Source organism: Lissotriton vulgaris, chromosome 2_1, assembly GCF_964263255.1.
Source record: "Lissotriton vulgaris chromosome 2_1, aLisVul1.2, whole genome shotgun sequence".
Lineage (NCBI taxonomy): Eukaryota > Metazoa > Chordata > Amphibia > Caudata > Salamandridae > Lissotriton > Lissotriton vulgaris.
Window position 1 is genome coordinate 480115768 of NC_141687.1, and position 14616 is coordinate 480130383.

A 14616-nucleotide genomic window follows, 5' to 3' on the forward strand; every position below is an offset into this window, starting at 1 on the left:
CTGAGCCAACTTCCGAGCCCTCCGTACCAGTACCCTGTAGTCAGGACCCATGCCACTGACCACCACCACTGCGCGACGCGGCCCCTCCCGCCAACTTCAGTGAAGACCAAGCATTAACGACAAAGTCATCATGAGTCATTAATGATGGAAGAAAGTAACTGTAATTGTCGGTACGGGAGCCAGCCCAGGGCGGGAAAAAATAAAATACACTTACTCAGTCACAGTAACGGTCACGTCGGGCCGGCCCGGCTCCTGCTGGTGGGTGGTACTGGCAGACACAGGAGGACAGGAGGGCAGGCTAGTACTTCCAGGGGCGGGAGCGGGCTAGCCACCACAGTAATAATTAAATTATGGCCGCGCCCGCTCCGGTGAGGTCCTTTCAGGGCTGGCTGACTCTCTTGTCATGACGGTGATGACTGCGCAGTTCTTTTGCCCACAATGCAATGCGCATGTGGGGGGGGCACCCTAGGCGCGCAGACGCGCCGGAGGAGGCAGGGCATGACTGCGCGCTGCGCACAGGCACCTCCCTCGGTCCCTTCTCCCTCCAGAAACCCTTCTTCCGCTTTTTTTTAGGTTGCTGCTTGTGATCAGCCTTCTTGCTGCTTCGTGGCGCTGTAGCATGGGCGGCGCTGCAGCCTGCAGGCAGTCACAACACGACTGACACTTACACACTGATGCTGACGCTTGGCCTGTGACGGACGAACGAAAACGAAAATCGGCCCTCACTCACAAAACCGGCCCCCTCCTGACTCAAAACCGGCCTCCAACCCCTCCAGCCGACCGGGGGATTGCCCGGTGCCCGAAAGCACCAGTCCGGGCCTGGCAGCGCTGCACGTCGAAACAGGACTCCATCCAGCAGTTGCGGCCCCTGCTTGAAAATGAAAGCACGCATGGCACGCTGAATGTGAGCAAAGCACGTCATTGTGTCGTCATGCCTGGAGTAGGAGAAACTTAATAAAGAAAATTGTGCTTACAATTATAAATAACACGTACCATATAACAACCAAAGTAAAGGGGCCTATAGCCATGGGAGGTTACAAATGAAGACGAGGTCGTACTAAGGAGGGAATAAGAAGCCAATTACTGAATCAGAAGCCAGCATTTACGAAGTACAAAGACCAAAGCCAAAAGAAAATATGGGCGGAGAGTGGGTGGGGCTTCTCATGCATACAGCAAGTCTCGCGGAGCCCTAAATATGTTTTCTAAGCGGTCCTCTATTGACCATTTTTTATAATCACAGCCAAAGCATTGGTGTGTTTACATTTCTATTTCCAGTGACAGCCTTTCATGCTTTAGCCAATGGATACCAACCACAGTGCAGAAACCCCCTTGCTTGTTGAGAAGAGGAGCCTCACTTGACTTTCCTCTGTTCTGACAATGACACAGCACTCTGCTGATCCTTACTGTTGCTGTCAACAGGCTTAATCACTGACTGCGGCACAAGCCCCTTTATTGGAAATGAGAGAGGTATATGACAGAGCTGCACTGGGCTTACCTGTATGTCGATATTGCAGTGCATCAAGAGAGCATCAGTAGCACTTAGGTTAGTCTTCAGGATGGAAGACAACTGAAAGAACAATAGGACGGTGCTCAATTATCAATCATTCACTCCAATGAAAATCCTGCCACTCAGCTTCTCCCAAATCATAGAACAAGATGGAAAATATTGAATGTTTAGACTTGGATATTGTGCTAGCTCTGTAGAACCTCTACAGGCCGCTCCCTTTCACTGAAGAGATTGTAATGCCAGTCTATAAGGTCAGCGACGACCGTTCATCTAAGATCAATTGCCCAAAGAGCAGTATTAAGCATAATTGGTTTTGCCAAGCACCACCCTCTATTATGAACTTAGTTCCATGTACCAGTCACAGGGGCCTATTTTACCACATTCCTGTGGCGCAATGCCCTGCTCCATATTTACAAAGTGGGGTTGAGCCTCTTTTTGTGGCTTAATGCTGCTGTGTAAATGTGATACCCTTTCACCCAGGTATCTGCGTGAAAGCGTCATGCAATGGGTTCTGCTGTGGGCGTTCCACTGCAACACTCGTTGCTTTTTGACGCTGCCCCAGATTTACAAGGAGGTGTAAATCAAAGGCAGTGACAAAAACTCACGCCATGAAAGATCATTTAATAATGACGACAAATCGCCAATATTGATTGTTTATGGTTGTTTATGTGGAGGAAGAAACACCTTCTGGCACATAAACAATCATTCCCTGCAACGCAAGCAACCTTGTACTCTGTTTCAAGGGGGCCTGCATTGGCGCAAGGCAGCTGCATTTTGCTCCAGCCCTAGGGAGCAAAGGGGTGTGGTGTATTGTTGTAATTATGGCACATCCCTGCGTTTTGTTAAATGGCGGATCATGGCACTGCCAAATTTGGCGCAGCTCCACGCTCAGACATTTAATTGTACATATGCCTCTCAGTCTTGTTCTGCTCATGGGGCATCATTTAGGACTTTTTGCCGTAGGGAAGCGCAGCAGGCCTTCCTGCTGCGCTTCCCTACAGAAAAAGAAAAGGGCAGAAATGCGCCGTATCTATAAGATACGGCGCATTCCTGTCCTTTTCCCCTGCGCCGGCGCACAATGGGCTGACATGCGCCATCGCAGGCACCCTTGCACAATGGTGCAAGGGTGCCTGCGTTGCGGGGAAGATTATTTTTGTACAGGAAGGGAAACCTTTCTGTACAAAAATAATCACAAGAGGCTTTTCCTCTTTCTATGTGTGCTGCAGAATGCAGCACACATAGAAAAAGGAAATACGAGGCGAAATAAAGACATTTCTGCCTGTTGCGCCTCCCTTACGCCTCCCCTGGGGAGGCGTAAGCTTTTGGCACTGCTTCAGAGTTACGATTTCTCGTAAATCTGGGGCAGTGTCAAAAGGCCATGGGTGTTGCTATTGCACGCCCCTTTAACGCAGAACACTGCGTTAAAGGGACTGATATTTATCAGGCAGCAGTACGCCACAAAAACTTGCGTACTGCTGCCTGATAAATACCACGCAGGCTTCTGCGCCATGGAACTTCATGAAAAGTGAAGTTCCGATAGCGCAAGGGGCCTCATAAATGAGGCCCCTGGTCTATAATTCAGTATACAGGCAACAAGAGTGCGTTTATTCTAAATGCTTGCTAATTGCAGGTTCGATTGCCCACATTCTAATCTACTTTGTCTCCAAACAGTTTCACTCTTTCAACTTTCGAATGCAAATGAAAAATTACTATTTGTGAATCAATGACAAGTGCCTCAAATGCAGCGGCTGATACTTTAATTAACTGCAAGGTGATGGATTCCAAGCTACCTAATAAGGGTCTCATTATGACTTGGTTGAGGTGCTTGTTTTTGTTGGAGCTCTGTTACAGCTGATGTCAAGACTGAGGAAACTGTACCCCAAGTTCTAACAATTCGATTCCCTACAGTTTTGCTTGAAATGTATGTGATGCAGTGGTGCTGTCTCTATATGAAATATGTAAGTCTAACAGTACATCTATTTAATAAGTTTCTAAAAAAGTGACTATCTTGTCATCATAATGTTTACGAACTTCAGTCGTGCTTTTATAACTTAGCAAAAATGGTATGATATTTACTGTTGCATATATTTTGCCTTAATAACAACTTTTCATATTGGCATACAATTATTGTCATCCACAGTGCACTGCTGTCTGTGCCTCGCCTGGCCTGCTCTTTGTAAGCAATCTACATATAAGGATATCAATGACTAGTAAAATGGGTCAGCCCCCAAATATGTAACAATTATTTATTTTCAAAACGAAAAGAGATTTGGGACCGTGAACCAATTTGAAACATGCCGATCTTACCACAGTAGTAATGAATATTTGTCAGCTGCACACAGTCAGACAAAGTACGCATGCGCATCAATATATATTTTTTCACTTTAAAAATTGTGCTTCCCTTTTATATGTTTTATGTTACATGTTTTTGAAAAAACAATAAAAGATATTTTTAAATTTAAAAAGCATCGCAGTTGACCTAGACACAATGACACAACGAAGGAGGTCAGCAGAGAGCAATGGGCAAGAAGGCCTACTGTCCTTTTTAGGCCTCTTCTCCCCACCTCACCTAAAAAACCGGCCTTATTTGAATCTGCTTTGTCTGAAATTCAGTGCAATAAAATTTGCACCGAAGGAGCACTACATCAAATGGCATTCTGGCACGGCTCGTGCTGCACCTGCATTCTGGACAGATAAGAGGCCAGTTTAGAGGACATTCAGCCTGCCTCTTTTCAATGACATAACATTCACATACAATAAAATACATATTTCCAGTTTGCAGTGACATTTTTAATACCTGTCAGAGTAACCTAGTCTTTTAATAATGGCTGACAAATTTGACACCGACTTAGCTTTCTCAGCGGCTGATGAAGACGGGGGCCAGCCTGCCATTTAAACTTTGACAACTGCAATGAAAAATAGGATCTGTGAAGTACCAACATGACTGCTGAATGCTGGCTTCAAAATGGCTCCGCCAATAGAATTTAAACTAACCAGTGTTTTTTTTTTTAAACAAAGTAACACTCAAAAATGATGGTCTCTTAATTAAACGAGGTTCCCCTACAATTACATTCTATACAAAAATAGTGTCTGATTATCTCTTCTGCGTAAAGAGGTATTAAAAAAAACTGTAATTGGTTCTTGTCTTTTGAAATAACAATTGTCAGCTTTAGTTTCAGAAGGGTTTTGTTATTGTGCTTCTTAGGATACTGTAGGTCATAAATGATTCTAAAAGTGTTTTTTCATTTTGACAATTTTCTTTGGCTATTATTTACTCTCATTACTTAATATCAGTATAGTTTAAATGACAAGTGCGTTCCTGTTCTCTGTGACCTTGCTGGTTAATAGAATATCTGCTAAACAGCAGCGAATTTGTCATTTCTTATAAATCACCATTGACTTGAAATAAATTACCTACTTTAACCGCCTACTCTTTTAAAAGTCACTTTGCTTCGGAAAAGGTGCGTGACAGCAGGACACTCAGTAGCATGCCGTCCTTAAACGGTTGAACAAAATGTCACATTTATTTTTTTATATGGTGAATTAAAATCATGCAAGCAGCCCAACACTCGAATGTGCGTTGTATATTATTTTTTTAACGCAAGCAAGCAAGGTTATACAAAGAGAGTGGTAAAGTGGTAGTTTTAGTTCCAAGTCAAAAAGGAGTAAGGTTGTAAATATATTATCGTTAAATTGTAAATATAATATAGTGTTTATATAGTATATTGTCACAGGAATACAGGGGAACGCTCACTGCAAACTTAAGGTAATATGTAAGACTCCAGGGGCTGTATTACAGTAAGTACCCCAGGGGCGCAATGGGTATTTGCACCCGCTTTGCGTGCCTCCTCGGCACTTTTGTATTACAGAAGTGGGCGCAGACCCTTGTACACCCCCTTCAGTAATACCGATAGCACTGGCGCACTTAAACCTCCAGCGCTACCTTCAGGAGGCATCCCCTCATTTGCCCGGGGGCGTGCCCTACGTAAATATGGGAATCCCACGGCATATTACACACGTGGGTGCAGAGGCAAAGGCGGTCGCAGGGGGCACAATTACAGTGTTCGTCCATCTAGGTGGCGCACTGTGAGAGCAGCCCTCTGGAGGGGGAAATGAGGGGCTATGGACTCCCCAGGCATACCTGTTCATATTGGCATGCGTTTATTGTCATCCACAGTGCACTCCTGCTCTGGGCCTCGCCTGGCCTGCCCTTTTAAGCATCTACATATAAGGATGCCACTGACTAGTAAAATGGGTAGTGACCAATCCCCAAATATGTAAAAAAATATATATTTTCAAAACGAAAATTGATTTGGCCCCGTGAAAGAATTTGATACATGCCGATCTTACCACAGTAGTAATGAATAGTTGTCAGCTTGCCCACAGTCACACAAAGTGCGCATGTGCATCAATATATTTTGAAAAGTACTGGCTGATTGCCACCTGCACTGTAAAAACACGGAGCGGCTGGAAGCAGCCCCTCCGTGTTTTCAGATGAATGGGTGGGGCATTCATCGTACTTGGACGCCTTTTCATTGTTTGCGCTGCACATACCATTTAAAAGGTGCATCCGGCGCACACAATGAAAATGCGTAATACAGCCCTACGTCTCACTTCATGTCTCCTCCACTTAGGTAATGTGTCCCGCTGGCTTGCACCTGTGCACTTTCATCACTCTCTCTCTCTCCTTCCATCCATGGAATTTATTGTTACATGTTGAAATACTATAAGACTTAGGGTTTCATTACAAGTGAACCATTACTTAGGGATGCATTACTACACTTAGTACATACCAATACCTTTTTTTTCTGGGCTGCAGCTGTACTTGATTAATCCGAGTTCTCCACCTAAGAATGGGACACAGCACAGATTCTGAGATGCAAAACTCTGAATATTGTATTTATTCCTGCAAAAAGGTGTCAGATATTACCTTGCAAAGTTGGTGGTGGGAAATAAGTATGGACATTGCAAACTGCTTGTTATCTTGATTCAGCAGCAAAGTACATCTTTGAATGAGAGCTGTTGTAGCTGCTCAGGAGTAAACATTTCTGTGATGCTGGGGTGGACTCTGAGGATGTCCAACGAAGTTGAAATGTTCTTACATGAAGTAGAAAGGTAGTCCTACTAGTGATGTTTTGAGTGTGTAGAGGCTTTCATGCCTTCATTACTGAGCCGAAAGTTCTTCTTTGATGAGACCTTAAATTGGGAAGTCCGCTTACAACAATTTTTGCCCTGCTCCATAGCAATATGAACTCTCAGACCCATGCTATGTACTAGGGGGTCTCCGCACTCTAGCACTCTATGTTTTTTCACACTATCATGATTTTCTGTTCAAATATACCTCTTTTATAGTCGTGCTTGCTAAATAAATCCTTGTTGGCTAGTGGGTATCATCCTTATGTTATGCATCCTGTAACATATTGGTCATTACTGCTGAGTGCTAAACAGTGATGGTTATGCTGCTAAGATCGCCTGTTGCCAACACCACTACCACACATTGAAACTTCTGAGAGACGTTCTTGAGTTCTTTGAATTAAGAAGATGACATTTGATCATGTAACAACTCCGATTAGCTTTGGTTTCTTCTAGGAATCTTTTTGTGGACCTCACACACTCTTCTTGATTATTAATTACTTACTTAGACTGAAAACTCAACACCTTGAGAGTACTAGTGTACAATAAAGAATATATGCCCCCTATTAGCACTCCCATTCTTGTCATGTTATGCAAGCTGCACCATTGGTCCGTCAAATAGTACTGCAATAAATCTATTTAGACATCTGGATAATCTTTCTCAGATTCACTCACTGTTGTTCCACTGTTGCATATGTTTTTTCTTAAAGACAAACTTTGAGTACGTATTATTAACATTTTAATTTTATCTCCAAGTGACATATACGCTATGGGCTAAGAAGCCAAGCTGGGATACCCGAGTAAAAAACAGCACATGAACATATTCAATGCACAAGCATCCGAATGCTTGGCATGAAAAGTAGTTCAATGTCAAAAGTAGGTAGAATGATACTCAAAAAGGGGAGTACATTTTCAGCAATGCAACACAACATAACTTCTGGCTAGAAGGTACCTAAAGGTGTCCTCCAGGAGAAGCAAGGGCACATTGATCCCTGAATTGCAACTATGGTCTTGCTTTGCTTGGAGTACCACAAATTAGTCTTTTGGAAAGAGCAAAGTTGAACGGTTTGCAAGAGTGGTGCTTCTCTACCAGTTCTGTTCCAATTGTTCAAGCTGCATTTTTGTATTGTTTTCAAAAAGTAAAAAGACAAAAAAACTTACAGAAAAAAAAAAAACAAGAGAAACGTTTCATAACGAAAAAAATATAGGTTATTTGTTTTGAATGTGAGTGAGAGTGTTTGAAGAAGATGAGGATGCGTATCAGAGGGATGGAGCAGTAGGGGTTAGACAAAGGGACAAGCCACCAAACAGACCCTGTGACCAATAAGGCAGCAGATAAGCCTTCCTATACTCAGACTTTGCAGTTTGCAGAGGGGGTTATCTGCAGCTAACTCACTGCGAGAAGCCAACCCCTCTGCTGGCAGGCAACCCTGGCTGAGCATGGATTTAGTCCATGCACAGCTGTGGTTGATGTATATACTCGCTTCCTTCATTGCCCTGCAGGCAACCCCAAAGAAAGCAGCCAACACTCCATTGTGGAGAAACACTGCTCGCTGCACAGTGACTCTGGCTGTGTACATTGATGGGTACCTGCACATCTCAGTTGGCCACAAGGCCTGACATCTGGACAATACTGCACTCGACCCACCATGGCCAGCCAATCCCCCTTATAAGTATGGCTTAGATCACAAAACTAGGGTTTTAGCCAGGCCATTTTTTTCACATTTGTAGTGGATTGGCATTCCTACAATTCAATTTCTATATGCTAGATATAAAAGAGATAAACAAAAGCGTGCTTGTGACTTTTTTAAAATGTTTATGCTTGCGATGTAAGTTATATCTCAAACGCTGAGAAACTGATTTACACCATACAACAGAAGCATGCTTACTGAGTAAAGTTCTAGTTTCATGACAAATTTGATTTAAATCTTTTCATCAGTTTGGGCTGTAGGCATCCTAAAAATAATTTTCTATACAAGCTACAATTGAAGAACAAAATATGTCCCCCTCCCCTCTTTTTTCCCTCTGGTAGCTGCACAAAATCTTAGTTGACTAATGAAGTCCTCAACTGATTATTTCAAGGGAATGCCAAATTGAATGCAAATCTGTCCTCGAGGTCAAAGGTTAGAAGCAATTCAATACATGCTTTTTCACTGTAATGTGTGCTGAATCGTAAGTATACAGTGTCAGCTTTGCTTATGAGACCATAACATATGTTTACAAAAAACTCTCAAATTCACGGACAAAGTGCACCAACTGTTGTGTAGTTTCCACTAATCAGTAGGAGATGCACATTTGTGGACAACATAAATGTTGGGAAGGTGCCAGACTGATTTTGTGTCCCCCAGCTGGATATGTTGTCCCATAGACCAGTTGGCTCGCACTGCCACTATAAGCCCCCTAAACCTAAACAGGGAGCAAAAAGTTCTGGCAAACCACTCAACATGACTACACTATTTCCTCAGAAACCATGGAATACAGATTTAGAACCTTTTGTTTACTCAATTGTGATCCTTTTTTGCACAAAGAAATATACAGAAAAAAATTCCAACTTTGTGCTGGAACAATGTATATATGGAAGCATGTGAAATAATATTACAATCTGGCATACTGCTATTGTACGGACCCTAACCTACTTGTCAAGGGCGTATGTGTATATTCTGCCAAGAATCCCCTTACTGGATGGTCCAACCCTATTAGCTGGTAGGTAAGAATGTAAGACCCCTTATCTGGTGGGTAAGAATGTAAGACCCCGTCTTGGTCATGAACTGAACACCTCTCATTGAGATGTTGATCAGCTGCTGGGTGAAATATTTAGTATGTAGAGACCTCTCAATGTCATCAGAAGTACCTCCTTTGACTACACCCAGAAACATATGTTTATTTAGAGAAAATGGCATCCTTGCCTTGTGTTGAAACTGTGATCAGGCTAGCATTACTAGTGTGCTACAGATAGCTGTGTCCCCATATGGACAAAAATAACATACACATTTATACAACAGACGTGTAAGCCCTGTACGTGGTGCCAAGGCAATTTGATAGTGTTCTTGTGAATTTGATTAGTGTAAACAAAGTCGGTGTCTCTAGGAAACTAATCCAAAGTGTCACAAATGCAAATGTGTGTCAAATGTCTATGTGATACGTAAAGGCAACTTATGGAAAGCCCTGTGTTCATGTATAATGGCCACATTTCCTTTTAGGCCTAACTGGGACACATGATACAATGGTTGCAAAAACAACGGCTCAGCCGCACTTCCAGGACTGTGCTCTAGTGGTCGGGCACTCGCCTACCTATTTAGAGCAGGTAGAGCAAGCGCGCGGCTATTTGGTTTTTAGAACTGCCACAAAATAGCTGACAATCATTTGTGCACTACGCAGGGAACTACTTGCTGCTATTTTTCTAATTGATGTATTTTGGACACTTAGATTCACTCGCCGAAAAATTGTTAAATCATTTTTAAATCATTTTTTCGTGCTATTTTTTAAAAGTGTATCTCTTACTTGCACCTTAAAATTATCTGCAGTCATCCCGCTGCTTTAGCGGGACAGAAAGCGGGCGTTCCTCCCTAGCGCCATCTTGGGTCTGAGGACCTGTGCTCGGCCGCACTTCCGGGGCTACGCTCTAGTGGTCGTGCCCTGGCCTACCTATTTAGAGCAGGTAGAGCAAGCGCGCAGATATATGGATTTTAGAACTGCCACAAAATAGCTGACAATCATTTGTGCACTACGCAGGGAACTACTTGCTGCTAATTTTTTAATTGATGTATTTTGGACAAATAGGGGCCCATTAGGATGTCGGGCGGATTGCCCCAGCCAGCCGGCGGGGGCAATCCTCCCGACATCCGCATTCGAATTCCCCCCGCCATATTAGTATGGCGGGGGGATCTCGGCGGACAGAAAGACTGTCCGCTGCTTTTCAACCCCGGTCGCCTTGCGGCCGGGGCGGAAAAAGATTAATATGGTGGAGGTGTCTATTAGACACTGCCAGCCATATTACAATGGGCATAGGGAGATGCCTTTCCGTGGTGGCTATGCCGCCACATAAAGGCAGTACAAAAGGGGGTGGTGATGGACTGAGCATCTGAATCAATCAAACACTCACACCCAGTCAAAAGATCTGGGTTTAATCCATCACCGTTCTTTAGCCCACTCTGCCACCCCTGTTCAGACATGGCTATATGCAAATCAGTCTGACCCTGTGCCTCATGGAAACAGTCCAGCCCGAACTGCCAAGCCATGTCTTCCCTGGACCGGAAACAAGCTTCCGAGGACCGGTTTCTGGCATTCCAGCCGTCTTCAGCCCGGCTTGCTTGAATCCAGTGGTAAAGTGAGCAAGGGACTCACGTCTGAGCATACCCTGCCACACTTATGGCGGCCAAAAGCAGTACAAAAAAGGGTGATGATGGACGGAGCATCTGAATCAATCAAACACTCAGACACAGTCAAAAGATCTGGGTTTAATCCATCACCGTTCTTTAGCCCACTCTGCCACCCCAGTTCAGACATGTCTATATGGAAATCAGTCTGACCCTGTGCCTCATGGGAACAGTCCTGAACGAACTGACAAGCCATGTCTTCCCTGGACCGGAAACAAGCTTCTGAGGACCGGTTTCTGGCATTCCGGCCGTCTTCAGCCCGGCTTGCTTGAATCCAGTGGCAAATTGAGCAAAGGACTCACGTCTGAGCATACCCTGCCACACTTATGGCGGCCAAAAGCGGTACAAAAGGGGGTGGTGATGGACGGAGCATCTGAATCAATCAAACACTCACACCCAGTCAAAAGATCTGGGTTTAATCCATCACCGTTCTTTAGCCCACTCTGCCACCCCTGTTCAGACATGGCTATATGCTAATCAGTCTGACCCTGTGCCTCATGGGAACAGTCCAGCCCGAACTGCCAAGCCATGTCTTCCCTGGACTGGAAACAAGCTTCTGAGGACCGGTTTCTGGCATTCCAGCCATCTTCAGCCCGGCTTGCTTGAATCCAGTGGCAAAGTGAGAAAGGGACTCACGTCTGAGCATACCCCGCCACACTTATGGCGGCCAAAAGCGGTAGAAAAGGGGGTGGTGATGGACGGAGCATCTGAATCAATCAAACACTCACACCCAGTCAAAAGATCTGGGTTTAATCCATCACCGTTCTCTAGCCCACTCTGCCACCCCAGTTCAGACATGGCTATATGCAAATCAGTCTGACCCTGTGCCTCATGGGAATAGTCCTGCCCAAACTGCCAAGCCATGTCTTCCCTGGAACGGAAACAAGATTCCGAGGACCGGTTTCTGGCATTCCAGCCGTCTTCAGCCCAGCTTGCTTGAATCCAGTGGCAAAGTGAGCAAGGAACTCACGTCTGAGCATACCCTGCCACATTTATGGCGGCCAAAAGCGATACAAAAGGGGGTGGTGATGGAAGAAGCATCTGAATAAATCAAACACTCACACCCAGTCAAAAGATCTGGGTTTAATCCATCACCGTTCTTTAGCCCACTCTGCCACCCCAGTTCAGACATGTCTATATGCAAATCAGTCTGACCCTGTGCCTCATGGGAACAGTCCAGCCCGAACTGCCAAGCCATGTCTTCCCTGGGACGGAAACAAGCTTCTGAGGACCGGTTTCTGACATTCCAGCCGTCTTCAGCCCGGCTTGCTTGAATCCAGTGGCAAAGTGAGCAAGGGACTCACGTCTGAGCATACCCTGCCACACTTATGGCGGCCAAAAGCGGTACAATAGGGAGTGGTGATGGACGGAGCATCTGAATCAATCAAACACTCACACCCAGTCAAAAGATCTGGGTTTATTCCATCACCTTTCTTTAGCCCACTCTGACACCCCAGTTCAGACATGGCTATATGCAAATCAGTCTGACCCTGTGCCTCATGGGAACAGTACAGCCCGAACTGCCAAGCCATGTCTTCCCTGGACCGGAAACAAGCTTCCGAGGACCGGTTTCTGGCATCCCAGCCGTCTTCAGCCCGGCTTGCTTGAATCCAGTGGCAAAGTGAGCAGGGGACCCAAGTCTGAGCATACCCTGCCACACTTATGGCGGCCAAAAGCGGTACAAAAGGGGGTGGTGATGGACGGAGCATCTGAATCAATCAAACACTCACACTCAGTCAAAAGATCTGGGTTTAATCCATCACCGTTCTTTAGCCCACTCTGCCACCCAAGTTCAGACATGACTATATGCAAATATGTCTGACCCTGTGCCTCATGGGAACAGTCCAGCCCGAACTGCCAAGCCATGTCTTCCCTGGACCGGAAACAAGCTTCCGAGGACCGGTTTGTGGCATTCCAGCCGTCTTCAGCCCGGCTTGCCTGAATCCAGTGGCAAAGTGAGCAAGGGACTTACGTCTGAGCATACCCTGTCACACTTATGGTGGTCAAAAGCGGTACAAAAGGGGGTGGTGATGGACGGAGCATCTGAATCAATCAAACACTCACACCCAGTCAAAAGATCTGGGTTTAATCCATCACCGTTCTTTAGTCCACTCTGCTACCCCAGTTCAGACATGGCTATATGCAAATCAGTCTGACCCTGTGCCTCATGGGAACAGTCCAGCACGAACTGCCAAGCAATGTCTTCCTTGGACCGGAAACAAGCTTCCGAGGACCGGTTTCTGGCATTCCAGCCGTCTTCAGCCTGGCTTGCTTGAATCCAGTGGCAAAGTGAGCAAGGGACTCACGTCTGAGCATACCCTGCCAAACTTATGGCGGCCAAAAGCGGTACAAAAGGGGGTGGTGATGGACGGAGCATCTGAATCAATCAAACACTCACACCCAGTCAAAAGATCTGGGTTTAATCCATCACCGTTCTTTAGTCCACTCTGCTACCCCAGTTCAGACATGGCTATATGCAAATCAGTCTGACCCTGTGCCTCATGGGAACAGTCCAGCACGAACTGCCAAGCAATGTCTTCCTTGGACCGGAAACAAGCTTCCGAGGACCGGTTTCTGGCATTCCAGCCGTCTTCAGCCCGGCTTGCTTGAATCCAGTGGCAAAGTGAGCAAGGGACTCACGTCTGAGCATACCCTGCCACACTTATGGCGGCCAAAAGCGGTACAAAAGGGGGTGGTGATGGACGGAGCATCTGAATCAATCAAACACTCACACCCAGTCAAAAGATCTGGGTTTAATATATCACTGTTCTTTAGCCCACTCTGCCACCCCAGTTCAGACATGGCTATATGCAAATCAGTCTGACCCTGTGCCTCATTGGAACAGTCCAGCCCGAACTGCCAAGCCATGTCTTCCCTGGACCGGAAACAAGCTTCCGAGTACCGGTTTCTGGCATTCCAGCCGTCTTCAGCCCGGCTTGCTTGAATCCAGTGGCAAAGTGAGCAAGGGACTCATGTCTGAGCATACCCTGCTACACTTATGGCGGCCAAAAACTACAATCTGACGGCCCGGCTGACTCAGACTGGAAGCCTGAGTAGTAACTCCTCTGCTCAAAAAACCATCTCTGGACCCTACGGATCCAGCGAGCTTTAGACCTATTTCCTTACTGCCCTACCCGGGTAAAATCTTGGGGAAGGCAGTTAGCAAAAGTCTATCGTGCTATCTTGAGAATAACCAATTGCTGGACAGGGACCAATATGGCTTCCGCCCGGGACAGGGGACTGAGACTGCACTGGCTACGGTAATGGATAATATGTGAATGCGTGCTGACAATGGGAACTCCTCGGTCCTAGTATTACTGGACATTTCAGCCGCATTTGACACGGTGAGCCATACCGTGCTGGCAGAGAGATTGGAAAGTATAGGGGTTAAAGGCGGGCCATGCAGTGGCTACGATCTTATCTGTCAGGAAGACAACAGGCTGTATCTTTAACACCGTTTATCTCTGACATGTCCCCAGTACATCATGGGGTGTCACAGGGCTCTGTAATAAGCCTGATCCTTTTCCACATCTATCTACGCCCTCTATTCCCCATTATTAAATCCTACGGGGTAGACCTGGTCAACTATGCAGATGACAC